The 27,786-nt window shown below is 33.9% G+C and overlaps 2 pseudogenes across 2 annotated transcripts in view; one reads left to right on the top strand and one right to left on the bottom strand.

Moving 5' to 3' along the window:
- The window catches only part of LOC148615893 (basement membrane-specific heparan sulfate proteoglycan core protein-like), a 30,134-nt pseudogene extending 20,815 nt beyond the window's left edge, over positions 1–9,319 (bottom strand). Inside the window, exons 1-3 of the transcript XR_015921946.1 lie at positions 8,594–9,319; positions 8,177–8,313; positions 7,126–7,344 (exon numbers count right to left, since the gene is read on the bottom strand). The product of XR_015921946.1 is annotated as a basement membrane-specific heparan sulfate proteoglycan core protein-like (transcript). The remainder of the gene's footprint in view (positions 1–7,125; positions 7,345–8,176; positions 8,314–8,593) is intronic.
- Positions 9,320–14,979: 5,660 nt separating this feature from the next.
- On the top strand, positions 14,980–18,908 carry LOC148615892 (uncharacterized; annotated as a pseudogene). Its single transcript, XR_015922073.1, has 2 exons — positions 14,980–15,102; positions 15,729–18,908. The product of XR_015922073.1 is annotated as an uncharacterized LOC148615892 (transcript).
- Positions 18,909–27,786: the final 8,878 nt, after the last annotated feature.

Raw genomic sequence — 27,786 nt, 5'->3', positions numbered from 1 at the left:
TAATATCTTAGACGTTTGTCACATATAGCGGTCAATGGGCAATATTTAATTTGGTTACATACATGTAAAGGATTGAATATACTGAGGTGCGTAAATGTTTGCGTGTTGGGTATTGTGAGCGTGGTCGCTAAATTTCTTTAAATTGTTCCCCTTTTAGTTAGACAATCATACAACTACCAATATCTTAATCGGAAGCTAAACCAACGCAAAAAAGGTCGAGGGCCACTGGCAACTTCAGTAGGCAGAATAAAGCATGTCGTGTAAGACGACAGGTGTCCATTAGGGGCCTGAGGGGTGTACTTTATTAGAGACAGAAAGGTAAGCCAACAATGAGAATAATGAATGCAAATGAAATTCATATATCTTTTGCACTCTTCACTATTAATTGGCAAAACTTATCATGTTTTAAGAAGTTAGAGGCTAATTATAAATCCCCATTTGCTTTTATTACTTTTTGATGATTTTAATTTCGATGATTGTCCAATGTGAGAGAACGAATCATAAAACTGTCAAATGTTGTATGCGGCATGCCAAAACACTTGAGGTATGTCGAGACATTCTTGTTACCTAATACAACCTCAAAAGGAGCAGCTTCAGTCGGCTATATGCCTTACACAGAAGTATGAAACTTCGTAGGGCACAGTTGGGTTGTTTTCCTGAAAGCATTTGGTAAATAGGAGTGACTGCATATAAATCTGTATATACCAACAGATATCAAAGGCTCCCATTTCCCATTTTTTCCTAATGATGCCTTAAAACACGGCAGAGTATAAAAACCACCAAAGCGCAGAATATGTAACTGAAAATAGACGCTCAAGTATGCACCGAAAATGGTCGACACGCCTGCTCACATATATCAGCACACCAATAATATTGTATTTCTGCTTGTTGAACACAGCACACAAAAGAATTTGCTGTCTGTTAATTGTAGGTAATCTACATGGTACCTCAACAACAGCTGTACGTGGTAAACTTCTATAGCAGTACCAGGTAATGAGAGGTTTCGGCATGGAAGGGAAACATTCCAGTAGCTTAGAAAAGCCTAGTTGTTCTGAAGGGTATCAGCTCTATACTTTAATTGCACCAGTATTAAGCGATGAAACTTTTTCGTCTATTACCTAGGCTTCTTTTCGAGAACTTGTGATTGTCTGATTGCGTTGCCAAGTATTTAATTTTTATTGTGGCTTACATCCTCATCAACATGAAATGCGGCACTAACTATTGAGTAAAATAATCCTTCCCATCTACTGTTTCAGCATTCATGTCAACTTTGACATCATAATGGCTGAAAACAGTAGGAATATATCAAGTGAAAAAATGCAAAGGTTGTCAACTACAATGTGCAATTAAACCTCGTGATATGAAGCAAGGATTCTATGAAAGTACAAGTGCTCAATTAGAAATTATGACCTTCGAAATAGTGCAATTGCAAAGAGATGTCAATACAAAGTGTGACTAGAGCATTTGTAAGCAATTACACAATGCATTCGAACAAACCTTATTTTTTTCCTATAAATACAAAAGATATTCAAATAAATGTTCCTTTTTCTACATTGCTGTAAGATATATCATCAAAAAGTCTCTAAAGGTTTCATCGGTGTCATTTTGTTCACAGTAGGATATTTATTGAAAAACAGTAATCCTAATTTTGCGTCTTAGAACTCAAGCTTCCAAATACAGTATTTTGGTTTCTATTTCTGAAGTTTACTCATTCAGTCATAGTTAAACATATTCTTTTTTCAGTTTTTGAGCTAAACACTTTGAGCGTCTTAGTCAGTTGTGAAAAAAATACTTGATACAAAGTTTGACTTCCCCAGACCATGATTCACATCATTAACTATGTTGTCCCCGAGATATTTATAAAAAAAAATGAGTTCAAGTCTAAACGACGCGTATTTGAATACATTGTCTGTATGCAAAAAGCGATATTTTGTATTTTTTTCAGCAAGAGACATTTTTCTTCAAAACGAACCACTCTACGCTTTTAGATTTGATAAGTTATGTTAATGGTACACGAACATGTTCTCATTTGATTTTTTGCCAAAGTTATGCTATATTTTGAAACACAAATAAATACGATGGAGTTTCCGATCTTTTTGCATATAATGCAAGACCACTAATTGTGTAAGGTATTAGATATAATGAATTGGTTTGGACATGTGCCCAAAAAAGTAGCTTTTCTTCGAGTGAGTTTGTGTTTACACTACAAATGATAATGAAAACTCGAATGAAATTACTGGTACGGTAAGTGTCCTCTGCTTTTCTAGAAACATCCGCCGAGTTTCTCATAAAAATGTCAAGTCCAGGGTAGATAAACGAGGGAAGGAAAACTATGACCCGTTGAATAAATCAGTTTTCATGGTGCAGATGGATACACCATAACGATCCACGAGTTCATGATGACGACCATAAAACTTCTGTAGTGATGACTTCAATCTTGTAGCAACATAACCCTGTTCCAGAAGCTTATTTGTTAGAGTTCTAGCGCGATACAAAAAGTCTGCGTGGTTTCGGCAAGCTCTGGAATAACGTATGAATTGTAATATGAACACTCCATACGCAGGTGCTGAAGGGATATTGCCACAGATGAAAGGAAAGTTGACAATTCTGAATGAAAAATCATCACGTTTGTCGTAAAGTTTGGTCAATAGTTTTCCTTTACCATCGATTTCTAAGTGTAGGTCAAGATATGAGGCTGACGTCACAGTGTCTGTAGTATCCTTTCTCTCAAGTTCTTTTGGGTAGATGCGATGGATCGATTCCCCGAAATTAGGATTGTTTAAAGATAATACGTCATCTAAATAGCGGAAACTGAGATTGAAGGATCTAGCCAAACGATAGTCTTTCATTCTGATCAGATCAGCTATAAAGTCAGCCTCATAAGAGTGAAGGAATAGGTCAGCAAGTAAAGGAGCACAATTTGTTCCCAATGGAATGCCGACCGTTTGTTGAAAAACACGTCCACCACACTGAACAAATATGTTGTCGATTAAAAATTCCAGCATTTTGTAAACATCTTCCTCTGTATATTTGGAAGATGATTTGGAATTATTTCTTAAAGAATATAAGGAAATTCTACCAAGAACTATATATTTGTATGTAGGTGTACCATCTTTTGTTGATAAACAACAATGTATAATGTTTTTAAGTCGGGATTTTAACTGAGTATGGGGAATAGAAGTATACAGTGTTGAAAAATCATAGGTTTTAATGTTATTATATTCAGATAATAGTCTTGAACTAATTGTCTCCAAAAGATCTTTCGAATTGTTCAGGATCCACATTGAATTAATACCACTACGGGAGTAACAAGCATTGTGGTAGGACTGCAGACCCTCTTTGACAGTTGTGAGTATAGAAGTTAAAAGTTTTTAAAGAGGTTTGGTAGTACATTTTGCAGATCCAGCTATGAAATGTTGTTTGTATGGATTCTTGTGGAGTTTAGGAATCCAGTACATAGACGGTAAATCACAATCATCGTCATTGGTAGAGAGACCAAAAGAGGATAGCACAGATTTATGGTTTTCCACAATCTCTTCTTTGGAGAGTGTGGTAGCAGTATAGGTCTTATCACTGCTATAATTTTCTACGTCAAACTCTGATAATAAACATTGGATGTAAAACGTTTTGCAGACAAAAACAATATTATTTTGGACTTTGTCTGCTGGTACGACAACATATTTGTCATGTATAGTAGACAATGTTTTTGCTACATCGGGGTCTTTGAAAACTGATGTTGCCTTGGCACTAATTGACCCACTTAAAACTTTCATTCGTTTCAAAATTAAAACCTCACGGCCTTTAACCAGTAATCTCCTGTAACGACATGACCAGACGGACCATATTTGAATGGAGAGGTTTTGCAAGAACAGTCAGGTGGTTTAGCTTTGAAAAATTCTCAATCTACAATAGCCTTTTATAATTGAAAATTTTGGATGCAATGGGTGAAGTATAGGAATATGAAATAATTGGTATGGATTTGTCCTTGAAATACGGGGGAACTTTGTTGGTAACGTTTTTGTGATGGAGGATGTTAGCCAAATTAATTGCATCCATACCTTTGTTGACAAACGTTAGTGGAAGAAATGACTTCGTCTTGATTTTTCCCACAAACTGGTTTAAAAAGTCTGTGGAAACCAATATCCAAAATGATGGTAACAAGGTCCAAGAGGTTTTTGTATGAAAGTCACTTAGGTGACGTATAGTGGCGATGGCCATGAGTCCTTTCCCGTCTTTTGTCAAATAAATTCATCACACGTATGCTATTGTTATATTGGCTTGAAAGGTTTCCTGTACTTTTGATGTTGTCATTGCATCCGTAAGGTATTGCAGTACCTTGTGTGCGTATCCAGTACTCCTGTCTTTCCCTACGATAGTTTTTACTTAGAACGGGACAATTCGTAGGATGGTAATTTTTTTTTCTAAAATACGAACTTTCATGAAGAGGATTGAATGATCTTGTTGATTAAAAAGTTGATAAACTGTCCGGAATTTAGGTTACAGACCACCAATTCAACCAATGAGCATTTGGAACGTACGCAAAAATAGTCCTACGCAGAAATTACCCCTGTTCCTCATAGTGCTGTGAAAAAAGTTCTCATCTTATTTAAAAAATTTAAACAGTTTCTGAAAGGAAAAACATTTTTGTACATTTTATAGGTGCATTTTGCTTCTTGTGATGTGAAGCCTAATCTCCATAATGATTTTTAAATATACCCCTATCTTGTGAAAACACTGGGATTTCCTATGCTATTTATAGACCCTTCACTTCCGGTGACCAGTACTGCACTGCAAGTCTGCTAACCCCACATGCCATTCTGAGGATTGTGAGCTGACATATGTAGAATTATGCTGATATATAGTCCTCTGCAGGTTAAAGTTAAGGTAAAGTCCAGAGAAGCCATTGAATATTGTGAAATTAGCATAGAAGCCTATGGAAAGTGGAATTAGTGGTTTTTAGCCTTTATTGGTGTTAATTCCCGGACGATGACCCTCATTCTTTTGTTTAATCGTTCTTGCGTTTCTCCGACATATACTAAACCACGTCAGTTGCATTCTAATCCATATATTAAGTTTGTTGATTTGCAACTTAAGTCATCGTGACTTCTTGTATGGAAGGTTTTGTTTGTAAGGGAACTGGAGAAGTAAGGGTCGGTTATAAGAATGTTGCATGTTTTGCAATTTTTAATACCACATTTTGATATGGTACAATGTGGTTAGTCATTGTTGTAGTAAAATCTATCATTTAGAGTGATGGAATATGGTTTGATAATTTTGAAATAGTTAGAAATTTTGTACTGGAATAGATGGTCTGCAGATTGAACGTGTGATTGGGTACTTTTAGTTGAATTGGTCAGGGCACTTTCCATACCAGATGTGAGTGTGCTAAGATTCCCATCTGGGGACACCACATACTTACAAGACAAAAGAGTGTCCGATCTGCTGTCAGGTTCGGACCTTTTTATACTAGGCGACGTCCGAGCCAGTTTTTCTTTCATTTCTCTTGTTAAAAACATTAATTTTAAAAATTGTTTTACTGGGTTGATGATACCATCGGGGACAAAATCCTCCAGCAGAGGTATCGATCCAGTGGTGTGAAAGAGTAATCAAGGGAACCAAAGTTATAGCTGTAATCAAAAAAATGTAATCCAGGGACAAAGACCAGACATGGAAAACAGACATACACAACAAAGAACATAAAGTAACTAAAATCATACATACAAAGTAACAAAAGCAAATGAGCAACTCGGACTCCACTAAAAACTGGGAGCATGGACATGCTTGGAAAGCAGACAATCACAACAAAGAATATAAGGTGTCGTTTACTTGTATGAGTCCTGTAATAACTTTTGTGATGCCTAATTTTGTTTGAAGGAATGTAATCAAATGGATCAAATTCAATAAGTAACATACTATATACATCATCTTTCCTGCCTTAAAGCATTCCATTCATAAAAGTTATTTTATCAGTTGATAAGCGGTTAGTTTCCTCTTGTGTGACAGTTTGGCATACAAAACGATGCCAATTCATTGGCTTTATATACGTTTCAGATGCATTGTATGCATTCAAAGGGCCTGAAACTCGACCATGATACGCAAACATTATGTCTTTTTAAGGAATATCTCATTTTACACAATGAATAAACAAAAACACAATCCGGAAGACAGCTGCACTGCTTTTATTTTAAAGACTTGTAAAAATATTAAGTCGCATCATTGATCTACATTACGTAAATAAATCGATCAAATGTATTCGAAAAAAGATTAAAAAAAGACTTATGAAAGTTCAAATAGCTTATAAATAGCTGATAAGAAATCTAAAGTAATACAATGTTTTGAGCTGTTTAAGTGGCCGACAATAATGTCGTTGCATTTGATTATTTATACTTTAATATAGTTTTTATCAAGATTTTCTTTCATGACAATGGTTTATCTTTATATTAAGAAAAGAAATAATTCAGCATCTAAAGTTTAAAAATATATTGAATTGAATCTCACTGTATAATTACAAGCTTTTCGACATATCTTTGATCTCGCGAGATTTTTAAGAAACGTGACCACGGCAAACTTTTCCAATCAAATCTTAAGCTATGACGTATTTTCTTTCAATCCATACCAAAATTAGCCATGTGTTAGGTAGGTGCATTAAAAACCTTAACGGATGGCATTTTTTCCAAATTGGCGCTCCCCTACTTGGCTAATGCAATAAAATCTGGGCGTTTTATTTTCCTTGATTTGCCACACCTTATACATATTTTACCTGATTCTTAGACAGGGAAGTACTAAACTATCATCTTCGTTATCTGTCTTTTAAAATGATTGCTGTTAAGCATACCATAGTATAATTAACATGCGTATTTTAAACGAGTATTTACAATTACATTTATACACACCTTATTTGCTCATTTGCTTTTGCTACTTTGTATGTATGATTTTAGTTACTTTATTTTCTTTGTTGTGTATGTCTGTTTTCCATGTCTGGTCTTTGCCCCTGGATCACATTCTTTTGATTACCGCTATAATTTTGGTTCCCTTGATTAATCTTAAGAGCTATAAACATCTATTAACGATGACATAACCATATCGAATTACGTTTGAAGAATTCTGATAATTTTTTTCACTTACCTTACACACCGAATGTCAAGCAATTACATCTAGCCCACACAAGTACATTTCATATCTAGAGCATTAATATGATTTTTCCAACGCAGTTGATATAGTTTCGCTTTTTACCCTTTGACCTTTAAGACGCTCTTCAATGGAAACGCAAGTCACCTGATCACAATTCGTTTCCCGAATGTCCAAATACTGATAACTTAGGGGCGTTCGAAAAAAAAGTGTTTCCTGTATGAAATTTAGGAAATTATAAGCAAAAAGAACAAACTTTTACCGCGTCGGCCATCTTTTTTTTATGATAGTAATTGTTTTAAATACTCACATTTAGTTAGGTATCACAATTTATTTTGACTATCCAAGCATACTATTTTACGTTAAAGTAGTTGTTTTGAAAAAGTAGACATTTAAAGCCTTCATCTGAAAAGATTGACAAAATACTTCACAGCTTAAATTTAAGTTTCGTTTCGAATGAATCAAACACAATTGTTAGACATAGTTTTTGATGAATCTATTGATTGTTTACACGCAACTAACGTGTATTTTAAATATTCTCCGTGCTTTGTGTTCTTTTTCTTAACATTGATATTATGAAGCCCTCTTATAATGTAGTGTGTTGAATTTAAATAGTTATTCAGATAATCGATTTAATGTTTGCTTTAAGGACCCGACAAACTATGTCATGCTAGTTTAGAAAAACATCATGCCTAATAATGCCTAAAAACATAATGTTATGTGTGTATATATTACATATGGTCAATTATCAGTTTATAGATGAAATCTTTTCTTCTAGTGAAATGCATGAAGTGTGTTACTTTTTGCCCTCTAGGCTGTTAATTATTTGCAGAAGTAATTGAGCAACTCGATCTCCACTAAAATCTGCGAGCATGAACCAGGTACACCGGCAGGGTAAGCGTCCTCTGCTTTTATAGGAACACCCGCCGAGTTGCTCATAAAAAGTCAAATCCGGGGCAGAGGAAAGAAGAAAACTATGACACGATGAAGGAGTCAGTTTTCATGGGGCAGATGACAGCAACATGATAACCCTGTTCCTGAAACCCACTTGTAAGAAGTCTGGAGCGACACAAAAGGTCTGCATAATTTCGGCAAGCTCTGGCTTATAGTTTGAGTTGTGATATGAACACTCCATACGCTGGTGCTCGAGGGATATTACAGCAGATTAAAGGAAAGTTGACGATTCTGAATTAAAAAAAAACACAAAATGACCATAAAACTTAACACAAAACAAGGTAAATGAGCAAATCGGACTCCACCAAAAACAAGGATCATAATGACGTCCATATTACTAATATTAATGGCGACGTCATTCCTGTAGCAACATAACTCTGTCATATTGCTATACGATTGAAGAGAAAGAGAGAGTTTTAGGTTTTAATCTTAAGAGCTATAAACATCTATTAACGATGACATAACCATATCCAATTACGTTTGAAGAATTCTGATAATTTTTTTCACTTACCTTACACACCGAATGTCAAGCAATTACATCTAGCCCACACAAGTACATTTCATATCTAGAGCATTAATATGATTTTTCCAACGCAGTTGATATAGTTTCGCTTTTTACCCTTTGACCTTTAAGACGCTCTTCAATGGAAACGCAAGTCACCTGATCACAATTCGTTTCCCGATTGTCCAAATACTGATAACTTAGGGGCGTTCGAAAAAAAAAGTGTTTCCTGTATGAAATGTAGGAAATTATAAGCAAAAAGAACAAACTTTTACCGCGTCGGCCATCTTTTTTTTTATGATAGTAATTGTTTTAAATACTCACATTTAGTTAGGTATCACAATTTATTTTGACTATCCAAGCATACTATTTTACGTTAAAGTAGTTGTTTTGAAAAAGTAGACATTTAAAGCCTTCATCTGAAAAGATTGACAAAATACTTCACAGCTCAAATTTAAGTTTCGTTTCGAATGAATCAAACACAATTGTTAGACATAGTTTTTGATGAATCTATTGATTGTTTACACGCAACTAACGTGTATTTTAAATATTCTCCGTGCTTTGTGTTCTTTTTCTTAACATTGATATTATGAAGCCCTCTTATAATGTAGTGTGTTGAATTTAAATAGTTATTCAGATAATCGATTTAATGTTTGCTTTAAGGACCCGACAAACTATGTCATGCTAGTTTAGAAAAACATCATGCCTAATAATGCCTAAAAACATAATGTTATGTGTGTATATATTATATATGGTCAATTTTCAGTTTATAGATGAAATCTTTTCTTCTAGTGAAATGCATGAAGTGTGTTACTTTTTGCCCTCTAGGCTGTTAATTATTTGCAGAAGTAATTGAGCAACTCGGTCTCCACTAAAATCTGCGAGCATGAACCAGGTACACCGGCAGGGTAAGCATCCTCTGCTTTTATAGGAACACCGCCGAGTTGCTCATAAAAAGTCAAATCCGGGGCAGAGGAAAGAAGAAAACTATGACACGATGAAGGAGTCAGTTTTCATGGGGCAGATGACAGCAACATGATAACCCTCGGCAAGCTCTGGCTTATAGTTTGAGTTGTGATATGAACACTCCATACGCTGGTGCTCGAGGGATATTACAACAGATGAAAGGAAAGTTGACGATTCTGAATAAAAAAAAAACACAAAATGACCATAAAAACTTAACACAAAATAACAAAGGTAAATGAGCAACTCGGACACCACCAAAACAAGGATCATAATGACGTCCATATTACTAATATTAATGGCGACGTCATTCCTGTAGCAACATAACTCTGTCATATTGCTATACGATTGAAAAGAAAGAGAGAGTTTTAGGTTTTAACATTCTGGCACCCCGTGGCACCAATCAACGTTCTGGTGCGATTGAATTCATTAAATAAATCAAAATAAATGCTTGTTGGTACAGGTATAATCATGTATTTGCAGCATACGTTATGTATATATATTATTTTATCACTAACAAATCATAGAAATTAAGAATATCACCATCGTATCAAGACATAAAAGCCTTATCTTTAGAATCTATTGACAATTGACCATTATCTTGGGCTTCATCTCAAAATAAGAAATAGGTACCGAATTATGTGTTGAACGCCAAGACTTCTTTATCACCATTTTCAAGTATTCTTTCCTAATACGTAAATGCGCCAGGATATAGACGTTTCTCCTTTCATCTAGTGTGCTTGGCTTGAAGGTGCGGGAACCACTAGATATGTCTCTAAGCTATTGGAAAACTGATATCTTACCCATATTTTATGATTATCGAAACATATATTGTCGTTTTAGTCGGATTCCTGTTTGTGTTCGAAAAATCGTTTAAATTTTACTGCCATTTCATTGAGAGTACTCTTCTCGCTATCCACATTAATTAGAAATATAATGCATGAAATGCATGTAAATCAAAAAGAAAACATAATTACAGGTATGGTTTTATTTAATTAAACAAAAACAAAAACAAAAAACCGCGTGCTTAGTTTTTTTTTTTTTCACTTATCAGAATCAAATTGCCTTTCGAATCTGTTTCTGCTGTATTTGAGGTACTTCAATACACATAATACAAATTATTACTTGTTTGATCTAAATAACTCAATTGACTGAACAAATTTAATATGAAGCTTAACAAATATTATATCGCCTAATAAATAAACAACTCAGCCTTAAAACGTTTTTTTTAACTATTTATACTTTCCCTTACTCAGTTAGCATCCCGACTCAAAAACATTATACATCGTTGTTACTCCGAAAACGACGGTACACCTAAATACAAATATGTAGTTCTTGGTATAAATTCCTCATACTTTGTTAAATAAATAATTCCAAATCATAATCCACATATACATATGTACCGAAGATTTTAAATCTTCCAATTCTATCGACAACATATTTGTCAAGTGTGGTAGATGCGTTATGCTAGAGCTTGCCGTAACAACCCAGACTTTTTTGTATCGCGCTTGACTTCTTACAATTAGGTTTCTAGAACAAGGTTATGTTTCTACATGATTTAAGTCATCACTATATTAGTTAATATAGTTAGTCTTCATGAACTCGTGGATCATTACGGTGCTCCATCTTCACCATGAAAACTGATTTGTTCGACGTTGCCTAGTTTTCCTTTAATCTTTCTACTATCCTGGACTTGACTTTTTATGAGCAGCTCCGGGTGTCTCTAGAAAAGGAGAGGACGCTTACCCTGCCGGTGCACCTGGTTTTTATTGGAGTCCGAGTTTTACTTTATTTACTTTGTACGTATTATTTTAGTTATGTTATGTCCTTTGTTTGTGTTTATCTTATTTCCATGTCTGCTTTTTGTTGCCGGATTACATTCTTTTGATTACCCCTAGAATCTTGGTACTTTTGATTACACTTTCTGAGAAACTTGCTCCTAGGCACTCATTTTCAGAATGACTAGCTTCCTGGACACCCTATTTCAGAAAAAATGAGTTTCAAGCATACCCGAAAATAACTACAATCAACCTGCTAGACCATTCCAGCTAAGTAAAATAAAGTAAAATAAAGTTATTGAACAACCCGATAGCTTGCATGAAAACAGGAAGAAAAGACGATCCTGATACATGTACACTTTGTAACATAAAGAATAAAGTAGATCATACATATAACCACTGATTGTGTACTATTATATACACTTTATAAAGAAATTCAGATTAGTTTTCAGTAATTTTGTCGTTTCACTTATGCTTCAGAATGGAATTAAAAGGTAAAGACACCCCAAAAGGGTCAAATGAAAATTTAAGATCTGATATACTTGTGGCCCCACGCATTGCAAGATGGGATGGCGGAAAAGCAATTTCCGGCTCGTGAATTATCTTAAACTATACGTTTTCATGATGTCATGTAACGGAACACGGGAGGAAACAGACTAGGACTCGATCGGATCAAGTAGGACCCTAATTAATTGGGGCTATTATTTTAGTATGTTTCTTCAGAAATGTTTAAGGTTTTATCTATCTTATACCATGATAAAGCTGAGTAGTGATTGATATCAGTTTTAGGATTTATCATGCAGCACACATTACATATTGTGACTCTATAGTGAGAGTTATAGAATAAACTACATATGAAGTCAGCCTCATATCTTGACCTACACTTAGCAATCGATGGTAAAGGAAAACTATTGACCAAACTTTACGACAAACGTAATGACTTTTCATTCAGAATTGTCAACTTTCCTTTCATCTGTGGCAACATCCCTTCGGCTCCTGCGTATGGAGTGTTCATATCACAACTCATACTTTATGCCAGAGCTTGCCGAAACTACGCAGGCTTTTTGTATCGCGCTAGAACTCTAACTCTAAACAGGCTTCTGGAACAGGGTTATGTTACTATAAGATTGAAGTCATCACTACAGAAGTTTTATGGTCGTTATCATGAACTCGTGGATCGTAATGTATATCCATCCGTGTATCCATCAGCACCATGAAAACTGATGTATTCCACGGGTCATAGTTTTCCTTCCCTCGTTTGTCTACCCCGGACTTGACTTTTTATGAGCAACTCGGCGGGTGTTTCTAGAAAAGCAGAGGACGCTTACCCTACCGGTGCACCTGGTTCATGCTCCCAGTTTTTAGTGGAGTCCGAGTTGCTCATTCACTTTTGTTACTTTGTATGTATGATTTTAGTTACTTTATGTTGTTTGTTGTGTATGTCTGTTTTCCATGTCTGGTCTTTGTTCCTGGATTACATTTTTTTATTACCGCTATAACTTGGTTTCCTTGATTACTCTCTACTACAATTCCTATACAAAAAAGTCTTGACACTCCTGTTTCTGACCCCACCTCATCATTATACAGACCTGTTGCCATTACTTTGGATATTGGTTTCCACAGACTCTTTAAACCAGATTGTGTGAAAAGTCAAGATGAAGAAAAGCGATCATTTCTTCAACTACTATTTGTCAACAAAGGTATATATGCAATTGATTTGCCTTACATCATCCATCACAAAAACGCTACCAACGAAATTCCCTTATATTTCAAAGACAAATCCATACCAATTATTTCATATTCCTATATTTTACCCATTTCATCCAAAATGTTTAATTATAAAAGGCTATTGCAGAACCTCGAGATTGAAGGCTAAACTAACTGACTGTTCTTGCAAAATCTCTCCATTCAAATATGGTCCTTCTGGTCACGTCGTTACGGGATACTTACCCATCATCGAAAATGAATCTCCGCTCAATATCCTTTGTAAAGGTCCCAAGTACCGTGAACCGCGCTCCATACATTGGGATTATAACTTCTTATGGATTGTAAGATTGCCGTGGAGGACTATGCAAGAAAATTGATAAAACGAGAGCAAGAAGACATTGATTTTCTATCAGAGTGGTTAAAGGCCGTGAAGTCTTTAACTTTGAAACGAATGAAAATTTAAGTAGGTCAATGAGAGCTAAGGCTACATAAAGTTTCAAAGACCCTGATGTAGCAAAAACATTGCCTACTATATATGATATATATGTTGTCGTACCAGCAAACAAAGCCCAAAATAAAATTGTTTTTGTCGGCAAAACGTTTTACATCCAATGTTTATTATCAGAGGAAGACGTAGAAAATAATAACAGTGATAAGATCTATACTGCTACCACACTCTCCAAAGAAGATATGGTTGAAAACCATAAATATGTACTATCCACTTTTGGTCTTTCTACAAAGGACGATGATTGTGACTTACCATCTATGTACTGGATTCCTTAACTCCACAAGAATCCATACAAACAAAGTTTCATAGCTGGATCTGCAAAATCTACCACCAAACCTCTTTAAAAAATTTAAATTCTATACTCACAACTAGCTAAGAGGGTCTGCAGTTCTATTTGATTTGATACATCGCATCTACCCCAAGGAACTTGAGATAAAGAACACCATAGAAACTGTGAAGTCAGTCTCATATCTTGGCCTACACTTAGAAATCGAACCTAAAGGAAAACTATTGACCAAAATTTACGACAAACATGATGACTTTTCATTCAGAATTGTCAACCTTTCTTTAATCTGTTGCAACATCCCCTCAGCACCTGCGTATAGTTTGTTTATATCGCAACTCAAACGTTATGACAAAGCTTGCCGAAACTACGTTTGTATCGAACTAGAACTCTAACAAATAGGATTCTGGAACAGGGTTATGTAGGATTTAAGTCATCACAAGTTTTCTGGTCGTCATCATGACTCGTGGATCGTTATGGTGTTCCAATCTGCACAATGAAAACTGATTTATTCAACGAGTCATAGTCTTCCTTTCCTCGTTTGTCTTCCCCGGATTTGACTTTTTATGAACAATTCGGCGGGTGTTTCTAGAACAGCAGAGGACGCTTACCCTACCGGTGCATCTGGTCCATGCTCCCAGTTTTTAGTGCATTTGCTTTTGTTACTTTGTATGTATGATTTTATTTACTTCATGTTCTTTGTTGTGTATGTCTGTTTTCCATCATACATACAAAGTAACAAAAGCAAATGAGCAACTCGGACTCCTCTAAAAACTGGGAGCATGGATCAGGTGCACCGGTCAGCTATAAAGCCAGCCTCATAAGAGTGAAGGAATAGGTCAGCAAGTAAAGGAGCACAATTTGTTCCAATTGGAATGCCGACCGTTTGTTGAAAACACGTCCGCCACACAACGTAATGTTGTCGATTAAAAATTCCAGCATTTTGTAAACATCTTCCTCTGTATATTTGGAAGATGATTGAGAATTATTTCTTACAAAGTATGAGGAATCTCTACCAAGAACTATATATTTGTATCTAGGTGTACAATCTTTTTTTGGAAAAACAACGATGTACAATGTTTTTAAGTCGGGATTTTAACTGAGTATGGGAAATAGAAGTATACAGTGTTGAAAAATCATAGGTTTTAATGCTATTATTTTCAGATAATAGTCTTGAACTGATTGTCTTCAAAAGATCTTTCGAATTGTTCAGGATCCAAATTGAATTGATGAAATTGATGTTTGAGTCCAGTCAATAAATTTAGAAACTACGATTTGAGTAAGTAAAAGTAATTTTTCAGAAACCAAATCCGGTCTACAGAGCAAAATATAAAAGTTATACAACACGCAGTTTGTAAATTCATTGTTCCCATACGCTAACATGTACAATAAACAATAACTGATGCCAAGTTTGATGGAATTAGCATTATGTCTGTCTTCAAAGAAATAGGAGGTCTTGAAATATCAGGACGTTTTACAAACTGAAAGGCATCTTACTTTTTTGCTACACTTTGAAGCTTATTATACATGTATATACCAAATACATCAGCCATGCATATGGGACCGCTTCGGTGATAGCATGTCAACCATAAGTGTAACAATTTGTGAGATTGATCACACTAACAACTTTAGAGTTAGTAGATACTGCTATCTACATGTTAGTAAAAAACAATGCATGTAGAATAAAGAACAAAGACTTGTTTACTATAAGTCAAAGCTAGCACAATAAAGATCTGATTCGGCATGTTAAGCTATTTCAAAGTAAAGTCTGTTTGTTCTAACATAAATTTTCAACATATCTACCAAAGAACAATCAATAAAGGTCATTCTTATGAATGCAAGACTTTGAGAATGGAGAATTTGTATGAAATTATTCAAAATGTGTTTCAATTTATTTTCTGACAGTCAGAAGAAATATATTTCCACACATTGTGCAGATAGCAGCAAAAGAACACAGAACAGAGATTAATTTTAGTCGACATGTATCTCCTGAAATGCCGATGTCCGATGAAGCTGAACAAGTAACTGGAATTGTTTGGAATGGACAAAAACATTTTTAAAAGGTGTAGAACTTCGTTAATATTAGATCTGCCATGTCAGATTTTTTTCTTTGGTTAAAAATGTTTCATAATGGTTACTTGTAGCACATAATGGGAAGTTTTGATTTTCGATTTTTGTCAGCAGTGTTTATAATTGTAGATTGTTTGATATTTTTTAGAAACTGTAGTTGGGTTTGTAGAATCATTAGCTTTATTTAGACCACAATTTCAGAAAATAGGAAAATACAGTCAATCTTATCTAGCACAACATTTTTGTAAGGAAATCTATAATACACATAATGCTGAAGAGTATGTAAAGATGCCAGACAAAATACTTTTTGCAGACAAAATAACCTTTGAACAACTGTTGAAGTATTCATACCAAACAAATCTGATACAGGAAAACTTCATCAAGGCAAAATCTAAGAACTTGCCAAGTACTTATGTCAAAGAACATTTTTTGAAAACCAAGGGTTTCACATGATAAAAATCTAATGTTGTCTGTGGTACAAAAATTATGCCAGTGTTTTGTGTTAAAGTGTTCATTAGTTCATTTGAACCAAAGTTCTGTATGTGTCATTTATGACTTTTGTATCTCATGCTTTGAAGCAGTGTGTACGTAGTGAAAATGATGACTTTTCTTTTTTGTCTATGCGATTACATCTCATGTGGTTAACCAATTGTTATGAAATTTGGATATTATTTTACTAATGACTAAAGGATTCCTACTATTTTGTCTATGTTTATTATTTTTTTTTTTATTTTTATCTTATTCCTCATAAAAATTCCTCCTTGTGTTTTACAAGCAGATTTCAGATTTCCCATTCAGTTTTCGAGTTATACAGTATAAAAGGGGCCTCAACCCAAAAATAAACTCTTTTATTTTTGGTCTAATTTTGAAATAATTTGATTGAATTTAAAGTTTTGTGCATATAGTGTCCAAACCTGTTGTTGTGTCTATAATGAATTGTAAGTCCCTATGTTCAAGTGGATTAAAATAACCGAGCTCTCTGAATCGGATCGTGTCTCTGAGTTTAGTAAATCAATATTTATAGTACGTGGGCTGAGATAACCCCCCACACACACACACCCGTGCACCCCCCACTTATCAACCAGAATATTATTTTCAGATACCCTTATACATCCCATTTACGAATCTTTTTGTCGCCAAAAAATAAACTGAAACATTTTTGTATTTTTTGCTACTTTTTATAACTCGTTGAGGCAAAAATCAATTTTTAAAGCTTTTTTTATTCTACGAACTTCTTTCTACCAAACGGAGTAAACTGACATATGTATATATTATCATTTAGCTCAATGTCTCAGCTTTACAACTTTACAATGAAAAAAATGTACCCCTACCCCGATGAAAAATCGCTTAAATGACATATTTTTCAATGTGAAAAAACCTAAAGTATTAATGCTCCAGTAAAAATTGGCTTGAGCTACAGTTTTTCGGCGGGAAAGGGGTATTTTTTTTTTTCATTTTACTGCAAAACCCTAAGTGTTACCGCAACATTCTCTTTACCACTGTAAAGCTGAGACATTGGGCTATATGATATACCTAAATGTGTTTAGTTTGTTCACACATGCTATCCCAGGAAGGCTTAGACGCTCAAACTATTGAGTCACAAAAATCTTGGCTTTTTGACCCAGTGGGGTTCAAATATAGGCTTGTAGTAAAAAGAATCCGAGAATCTTCTTTTTTAGCGACAAATTGATTCGGTAATGGGAGGTATCAAGGTACTTTAAAGCACCATGAAGTTGATGAGTGGTTAGGCGCACGGTGGACCTTCCAAGCCCATGACTATTTGGTTTAGATAAGGAAGGTTCATTGTGTGCCAGAATATTTCCTGTATGTCCGTCTACGTGTTTATCTAACACACAATAAGTTTAGTAAAGTTGTTGATAAGTGTGAACATCATTTTAATTTGAAGTTAGTTGAAGTTAACATACTTGTAAATGAATAAAATTCACATGTGCATGTATCAACAAGATACACAGTAACCAATGCCATCGATCCCGTGGTTAATCATAACAGCAAGAAATTAAATTCTAATGTCTCTAGAATGATCCATTGGTGTAATTTTCAGTTAGTTTGTCAGTAGAAAAGGGAAGTTAGTACATGGGTTTGTATTTCCATCCTCAATTACTATACTTGAGCTACTTTTTTGGTTGTACCGATTTCATAATTTCGAATGTTCATGTATATACTAAGATGGTGTCTATGCAAGAACCAGGCAGCAGATCGCACATGACAAATTTTTTTTTCAATTTTTTTTTCACCTATTTCATGTTCATGTTACAAATGCATCTTTTCTCAATGTTGAATGTTAGTTTTGCAACGATTAAAGAGAAATAAATAACGTAGAAAGCATTAAATTTATTTTGACATACATATGATGTATACATTACATTGGGAAAAAAATCAGTGAGATAAAATTTACCCTGTGCCACTTGTATCATTGGATCAGCCTGATTTTTTACATGGACAGATTCTTAATGATTTATAAGACCAAATGAATTTTATTTTAGATTTAAGTAAAAACAGATAGATGTAGATGGATTTAAATGTGCAATACAGAAATATCTAATTTCTTAATTAGCGAGAGATAAACTGGACACGGCAGGGGCGGATCCAGTCACTTTTATAAGGAGAGGTCCCAGGCAGGTTTCTTCAGAACTTTTAAGTGCAAACTATAGTTAAGTTTATTATTTTATTCAATTTGTTCTTTTTTTATCTTGTTTTGTCATGTCTTGAATGGTTTCTTTTTTTTTATTCCGTTTCGGAGCTTACATGTACCCACTTTACGCGACTCAACAGATAAATAGATGTTGCCTCACGTTTATTTCATTTATATTTTTAATCTAATGATGTCAGCTTAAGTTAGGCAATTTAACATTATGTCTATCTGAATTTTCGTAGAAGTCGATATATTTTTTAACGATTGTACACTTAATCTCCACATTTCAATTAAAATTAATCGCCTTATCTGAAACAAAATGGTGTGTCAACTATGTTATATTAACATAAAAAAATATTAAATTCCTTATCTAACGAGTCATCAATTTTTTTATTGCCACTTAATTTATGTCAGAATCTTCCTCAGTAGAAGGATGAATTAAACAATGTAAGTCAGATTACATATGTGCTTTTTGTAAATTTCAGTTGAATATATGAATGTCAATTTATTTAATGTAAGATAATACATTTAGAACTTTCTTATCAACATAAGATAAGTCAACATATACCAAAATAATGTATGACCCTTATACACTTCCGCAGATATACTCCAAATCCGAATACTGTTTCAATCGATTTGTTTACAAACGAAGTTCGTAAGTTCCCGTCGAACTTCGGTGACAATCGTCTGCTTGATCAACTTCTCAGCATTGTACGTTGTACAAATCCGAGATATCCGAACTTACGCCGAAATGCATTCTGGGTTCTTCGGTTTGTGGACAAACCAATTAAACGTAAACAACAACCCGATCACTGTAAACATGGCCGACTTTTCACAATGTAAATTTTGGGACCGAGAATTAAAATCTCACCGGAATTTAACGATTCAATGTTTAGGGAGAAGCCGTTTGGCTAAACGAATTAGCAAGTCATTTAAGACAATTTAGGTGCCAAAAAAGTCGTAGAAAATATTTTTATTCAAATTTTAACAGTATCTTATTTATGTGACGCCGAGTATAGGCTTCTTTAATCATCTAAAATTCGTTAAATTTACCTCCCATAATTCACAAATTGTATACCAACTCCAGCATAACAAATAGTCAACAAGTTTTTAACACTTTAAAACCATAAAAAAACATGCATTCATATTTTACGGGTGCTTTACCTTTTTAATAATCTTTTACATGTAGCAAATAGTATGTTTCATTCCAGCTTGGAATCTAGAGTGAAACAGAAATTACGTCGAGTTGACGTCACTAATGATGCATACGGTTATCTATTGCAACGTCAATTTAGCATATCAACGCACGATAACGTACCACAAACACCAGTCCTTGTATAACTCTTTTTTATAGTACAAAAATTGTATTGTATGTCAAAATACAACATGAGGCACTGACCGCAACAAAGTATTCACCACTTTAATGAATGATCAAAATCACTGACAATATGATATTCATAAATTTGATGTATTGAATAGCACTATTGCAAATATTATAAAGAAATGTTGGTACAGGACTTAGAAATAAATTCTCAATCGAGTTTATCAAAGCAAGAAAAAGCTCTTAAGAAACATATCCAAAATAATTGATTTGATCTACTACTATATAGTCCTCTTACATCTTTGGCAAACAAACCTTCGAAAAATACCGAAAACTCCATCGATCGTATATAAATTTGCATTATAAATAAAACGTTTGGCACAATCAAATGAAACATTTCGTGAACCATATACAAAAATGAATGCATGCATTCTATAGGTAATGAAGTATTCATTCAGAGAAAGGCTTTTCCGTGCAATACCTGCTGGAAAAATACAAATCGTTTCTTCCAAGGACATTTACCCTACGGTGCATCTGTTCCGTGATCCCAGTTTTAAATGGAGTCCGAGTTACTCATTTACTTTTGTAACTTTAGTGTTTGTCTATTTTCATTGTCTGGTCTTTGTCCCTGGTTCCCCTGATTACTCTTTCAAACATATTTTCTAAGTACACTTCTTAAAGACTTAAACTAAAAAATATCCCGGTAGCAACACAGTTGTTGATCTATATGAGGGAAGTAAGACTTAAGATGTTAATTTCGCATGTTAACTAAGGCATTTATAACTGTTATTAAGAAATTACGGATGTCTTGCTCAATTTCACAAGGATCAAACCATCGGAAACCCAAATACTGTATTCGGTAGCTTCAATTCTAAGACGCAAAACTAAGAATGTTGTTCATCTTTTAGATAAATATAAAATAAAAAAGAGAAATATAGTATAGCGAACCATACTTCATTGGTCATTTTTATTGATTAAATCTCTAGAAACTTTGCCTGCTTTATTGACAGGGTGTTTGGCCTGTCTTCAAGATACATTTGTAAATCTCATGAAAAATTCCATTATGACAAAAAGGGCATATTTTAAATTCGAAATTCCTTTTGAAATTACAAGGAAAAGTCAAGTGTGTCAGAATGCTTTATGCCGATGGATATTAAGTACTGGGCAAGCGGATGGTGAACAGGGATTGGTTAAGAACCATATACATGTAATAGACAAAGGCTTTTTACGCTCAATACTTGTGCAATTAAAGCAACCAGCGGAATCTGTTCGTAATGACGATGCTTTTCTTTAACTATCGGAATGTTTCCTGCCAAATGCCGGAACCTCTGATTTTACTGCCTTTTTCTCAAGAATTTATTGGTGACCTACCATGACGAATGACGGACAGCTTATCCTTCTTTGACATCAACATTACATATCATTTTGTAAGTTCTAAACTTATGAAGCGAAGATTTGTGCTGAAATGTACAATCAATTTGAAAGATATATTAACGCAGCCGCTCCAGATTATCAAATGCTTTCAGGAAAAGAATTCAACCGCGACGTGCGATGTTTCTGCTTTATTGGGGTATGATTTGGGCAGAAGAAGAAAAGTATTGAATAGTTTTTGCATTTCTCATACAACGTTAACTGTCATTCTATGATAGACCCAGGCAGAGGTCAATTCATCAAAGTATACAGAATTTCACAAAATTTGTACCAAATAATACCTAAATGAAGCAAAACTTGGGTAACATTTTATTTTTTTATTTTTCTCAATCATAAAAGGCTAAAATGAGGACCATCTCTATGTCTCCCTTTTTTGCCCCTAAAATTCATCAAAATTCCTAAAAATCACCTAATTTCAACACCATACTGAAATGTTCCTGATGGAAAACAAGGCAATCAAAGGTTATAAAAAAATAAATTTGTCAAATATCTTTATGTCTCAACAAAAATATAAAACAATTAGGTCGTCTCTCTTTAAAAGGGAAGACAATTTGAATAAAAACAAGGTATTATTTTAATTCGGAATTATTTTGGATTTAAGAAAATAAGTGAAAAAAAATATTGGTAAAACTTACTGCTATTATGGAGGTTAGTCATCCCGTCTTGATTAAGTGGGGTTAGTAAGTTTCCTTGACTTTTGTTATCCTACTAACCCTACCCCTTAGACATGCGGGCATGACTTATCCCCTTAGTAACGGTTACATGTAGTTTTACAAATTTTATTTTTGGTCAGTTTCTTAATTCCAAAATAATTCCAAATTTAAACAATACCTTGTTTGAAACGTATTGTAAACATAAGTTTCACATACATTTTGTATATCTTAATTTAAAACTACTTTTCAAGAAATTAGCAAATCTTTCTGCCTAAAACACAACAAACAGTAAAATGTGTGTACGCTTGGTTTTTCCCTCAATAATTTCATACATGTTCATGTTCATGTTGTACATGCATTATGTATGGTCTGCACCGATAAAAAAAGTTTTCAGGGTTGAAATAATGTTTTTTTTCCATTTATAGTAGAGAAACCCTCCTTATGAAAATTATTTAGTTTTTTGGGTTGATGTAAAATCATACTCCTATTACATGTATTACAGACCATACTACAGACTGGTAATACTTTGAGAAAAGCTCACTTATTGGTGAAAATGCGAAATGAAACATTCAAATATGACGAAGAATTTGTGGAAACCTCATTAATTCCATTTATTAGTTTTCTGAGGAGTAGCGAATGGACGGACACACAGAATAATCAATATACATGTATACTCATGCTTTTCAAAGGGAGGGGGATAATAAAACAGACCTACACTGTCTGTAAAACTGCCTGTTGTGGATGTATTATTTACATTCTAAATTTCCATTTTTCAAGCTGGTTTTGCATGTTTGGATAAATACACAAATATCAATTTTTAAAACGGTTTACATTTTGATTTTAAATTTCTTTAAATTCACTCATACAAATTCACAGTTAACATATTTTCAGTTACATAATATACAATGTCGTGTGCTAGTTAACAAATCTCACTCAGTTCTTCACTTTTTTTTTTTTTTTTTTTTTTGGTTTTCATAGACGATTCCACTTTGTTTGTTTTGGATTTACTGGAAGTCTCCATTATCTTTGAAGGGCATTAAGCTAAGAGACTCTTCACTTTCTGCACAAAAATCCAATCATTTGGGCAAAATGTATGTCTCCCACACTAATCACAGCCATTGATACATGTAATTTGTAATAAATAATTTCACAGAATTTGCTACCTGAGGTTTCTTCTTCCTCAAATACATGTTCATGTATATCATATACTGTTTAACATCTTTGTCTGATAAGGGCTTTGTTTTCTGTGAATTGTAATTACTCTCATTAAACTGACTGTCCATACATTTGACTGGTTATAGGTTATTGAGTCTGCGCATGGTACTTGCCAACAACTACATATGTACATTGCAAGTTTTTCCATGGTGAAAAAAGTTATCGGCATCAGTGTGTTTTCAAGAAGAAACTACTTTTTGAATGACTTTTCACAGCTAGGTTCTGAGCAACTAAACTTCCAGTTTCAGTAATACATTTCTCTTGAGATGTGCATTCCATACATGTAGCTGCATTTCACATGGTTCTTTTAAAACCTGAAATGTAGAGATAATAATTTATGCAAATTATTTCACTTGTAAGCAACCATACTGAAAAAAAACAGCATATCGCTTCTTTAATGAATACTGCTATTTAGTTTATAATATAGAAAATACTGTTTTAATACATCTGGTATTGATAAGCGATCTTGGACAAAAAATGCACTAGGATTTCAATACAATATGGGCCATTTGTTCTGTGTTTTGTTCACTTAACTGAATCATATTGATATACATGTTTACTATTAATACGCCTAATTGTACATTAAGTGAACATTCAGTAAAATACAACTTCTACTACATTGTATGATGTCTTAAATAAGGAGGCTAATTCTTATTTAAATGGCTTCTTAATTTATTGACAGATTATAAATAATTCAAGGGATTTTAATTTGGTTAACTGCTAGCTACATGTATTGTTAACACCCAGATTCAATTTTTATACGCATGCATGAAAAGGTTGTATAATTCCCAGTTTGCTGTATACTTGCATTTGTCTTTTTTGGGACAAGTCCGAAGCATGCCGTTGTTGTGGGAATTCTTGCACCACTCAATGAAGACCCATATTGACATTTTTATAGTATAGAGTATAATACAGTGTAGTTTATCATAACAGCTAATTATAATCATATTGTTTAATTTGAACCGAAAAAGATATAAATTTATGGTTTATGTCCTGAAAATAAAATAAGTCAAGGGGATATCGACTTATCTTGAACTATTGTGGAATTTTAAATCAGGGGCGGACTAAGGCTGGGTCGTAACGGGCATGCACCCCCCTTAGAATTTGCAAAGCATGGGTTGTCAGGGGTAGATTTATGCGGTTTTAGGTTGAAACTTCAATTTCTCGCTAATTTTACCATCTACATTGCACCCAATCTAGAAGAATATTTCAAAAATTTAACCTCAAAAAAATTTATCTGTGTGTCCTCACCCCTAATCTAAAATCCTGGATCCGCTACTGTAAACCATTATAAAACATGCAGGGATTTCATTAAATAATTCTCACTTGAACCAATCTAGGTGCTATGTTCACTGGGATATGATATTACCCATTTAATGTCACCTTATTTTAGTACAGGGTAGCTTTCTGAAATACTAAACATCTGAAGATATTATGTGAAAGTGTAATTGAGAACAAAGGTGCCAGTGACATATTTTCATGACCTACATTTGTACATGTAAATAATCAACTCCTTATGCTTACACAAGTGTGGCAGTTCATGGCTTTGACCCCTGGCTGAGACGCACCTTGATTTAAAATTGGTAGTTATGCACTGCTTCTCTGCCTAGCCTGTGCCATAAGAGAAATTGAATGTGAATGGTTGGCAGGGAAACAGAATAATGCGTCTGACTACCTACCTGCAGGCTGTTACTACTGTTAGGTCAAGCACCAGGCAAGGTAAACTTGATTGATCAAACATTCTCTTCCTGAAATGCTTGAATAATGGAAAATGATTCATCACAATGAACAAAATCTAGTTTGAAATGGACAATTAATTGACAGGTAAATATGAAAAACTAGCTATTAATTTCAATATGCCTTGAAAACACAGGCCCCCATTTCAGATAGAACCTTGATCTCTAAGTACTACCACTCTTGTGCGGTAATGGGGTCTGTGCTTTAATATTATGCTTGGTAGACCACCATGGCATGACCATGTAGAATATAATTTGCTACATTGTACCTAATACTTTGAAAATCATACCTTTTCAAACTGTAATTTATAAAGGATGAAATCCCCATAATGGTATTCAATACCAGTAGAATCAGATAACGAATTCAATGTCCACTGGACATCCTGTCATTGACTTTCGTACCTGGCTCCATTTAGTGTGGTGCTTTAAATCGTTGTAACATCATAGCTACTTTTTTAGTAATTTGAACGGTCACAACTATTAAATTAAAAAAAATAATAATCAGTGAGTAAACTTAATGGCTGCGCATGTTTGCAGCTAGAGACTGATACAATTTCAACTACAGTTGTAACAGAGTTTTACCAAATTGTGTAATTTGAGAAGAAAAATAAATTGAAGATGATGTAAAACTGTAAAAGGCATACATTTTTTTTAAAAATCAATTTACTCCACATCATGCTCTTACAGACTACATCTGCCTCATAGTATACACAGGTATTTGTAATTTTACTTACCAGTATGGAACGCTTAAACTGTCTGATGAGATACACAATTGTTTGTGTGTTGTCAAATTTATATTACTTGCTGTGGTTTTAAAATTACATGTGGTCATTTTGTATTTATGTTATGTAGGAACATCGTTACATTATGTTGTTTTGTCTACGTTTTACCATTTCGTCTTTACGTTCTGTCATTTCGTCTTTATGTTCTGTAATTTTGTCCTTACGTTCTGTAGTTTTATGATTACGTTATTTCAACATATATTTACGTTATGTGGATTTATCTTTACGTGCAGTGGTTTTCTTTTTCTTGAGGTCGTTTCATATTTATGTTATGTCGATCTCTGAATACTTTATGTGCATTTTCTTTTCTTTACGTGCAAAGGTTTCTTCTTTACGTGAGGTGGTTTCTTCTTTACGTGATGTGGACAAAAATTTCATGATGACGTGCGACCCCGGAACTTTTTGATCGTGTAAATTTCAAATCAGTCCGTTAAAGGGAAAATAGACGTCACAAAGCCGATTAGAAAAATGCTGAACGAAATACACTTGAGTAGTCTATCCAGTCACCCTAGAGTATTTATTCTATAGTAAAAATAACTTATCTGTTATTTACGTTCAATATTATCACAATTGATACACCTGGAACTCTGTTGATGACTTGTGTCGATTTTCGTAGTCAGAATATATTTTTTTAATTCCAAAAACATGGGAATTTGCATAGATTCGACTCTACAAGTTATTGCGTGACTACATTTAATTTTCTACATTAATAAACCACCAAAATTAATTTCAAGAAAGAATGTTTTTAAAAAATGTTAAAAATATTACCTCTACCCCTAGAAAAATGGTCTCAGTATCAAACATTATTCTCATTCACAGCATACCGACACTTTTAACTTTTAAACTCATATTATAGGCACTCATAATTAAGATAATGATTTATTCAACATATCTGATAAATTCAGGCGCTTGAATTTCTTTTTAAAGGATTGCATTTACTATAAAATCAAGATATGGGGAATTTACAGAATTTCTTTATGCACCCGTTCTTATCTCTCTTCAGAATACCGTAGTTTAAACAAGTGTTTGTGTGATACAGCGCATGTATATAGTGGCTAGGCTTTCAAATGAGCCCAAGTAATTAATAATCTAAGTTATCCAAGTCCAATAAGGTGAGAAATTACCACCCCTACCCATGAAAAAAATACCTCAACATGAACCAAAATGTTAGTTTAAAGTTTATTAACGGTGTACAGTAGGCATGCTTGGTGCTATAGTTTTCATCATTGATATATCCAACGTCACTGTTCATTTCATGGGCGTATTATTTTAGTTTTAAGGCGACAATAAGGTGTTTTCGTAAAAAGGGGAATTTTAGGAATTTCATTTTTCTTCCATTTTACTTTTAATTGGCATATTTTTTATTAAAATACCGTACTTCAAAAAAGCTTTTGTAAATAAATACTACTATACAGTTTAGTAGCTTTCTTGTGAGCCCAAGTTATAAATATTTGAACTTTTCCAAGTCAAGTTAGTGCGAGAAGTACCCCCCACCCATGAAAAAAATACCTCAACATGAACCAAATGTTATATTTAGCATATAATCGATGTTAAAAAGAAATGCTAGGTACTAGTGTTTTAATTATTGACGTATTCAAAATATCTACTCATTTCAGGGTCGTATTGTTTCCAGTTTCGATGTGAAAATATTGTGTTTTTCATAGTTAAGAGGGGATTTTTTTTTAATTTCATATTTTCTTTCATTTTAAAACCTGTTATGTTCATTTTTTTCAAGTACCGTACTTCAAACATGCCTTTGCATATCTACAACTATTTAGCATCTTAGCTTTCTAATAAGAATAGGCGATGGGCCGTATTAAGGTATTTTTATCATAGGTAGGGGCAATTTTTGCACTAACGACTTGGAAAAGTTCAAGTACTTATACTTTGTATATAGGCTCATTACAAAGCTACTACACTATATAGTTGTATTTTAATATACAAAAGCTCTTTTGAATGTATGGTATTTGAAAAAAAAATACGCCAATTAACGATGAAATGGAAGAAAAATGAAATTCCGGAATTTTCTCTCATTATGAAGAAACACATTATTGTCGCCTAGGCTCCTGAAATTAGCAAATATGTTGGATGCATCGATAATG

Source organism: Perna viridis, chromosome 5, assembly GCF_037379345.1.
Source record: "Perna viridis isolate PV_CMFRI_1.1 ecotype Kerala chromosome 5, ASM3737934v1, whole genome shotgun sequence".
In the NCBI taxonomy this organism is placed as follows: Eukaryota; Metazoa; Mollusca; class Bivalvia; order Mytilida; family Mytilidae; genus Perna; species Perna viridis.
The sequence above is the reverse complement of the archived record's forward strand: the minus strand, read 5'-3'. Positions and strand labels throughout refer to the sequence as shown.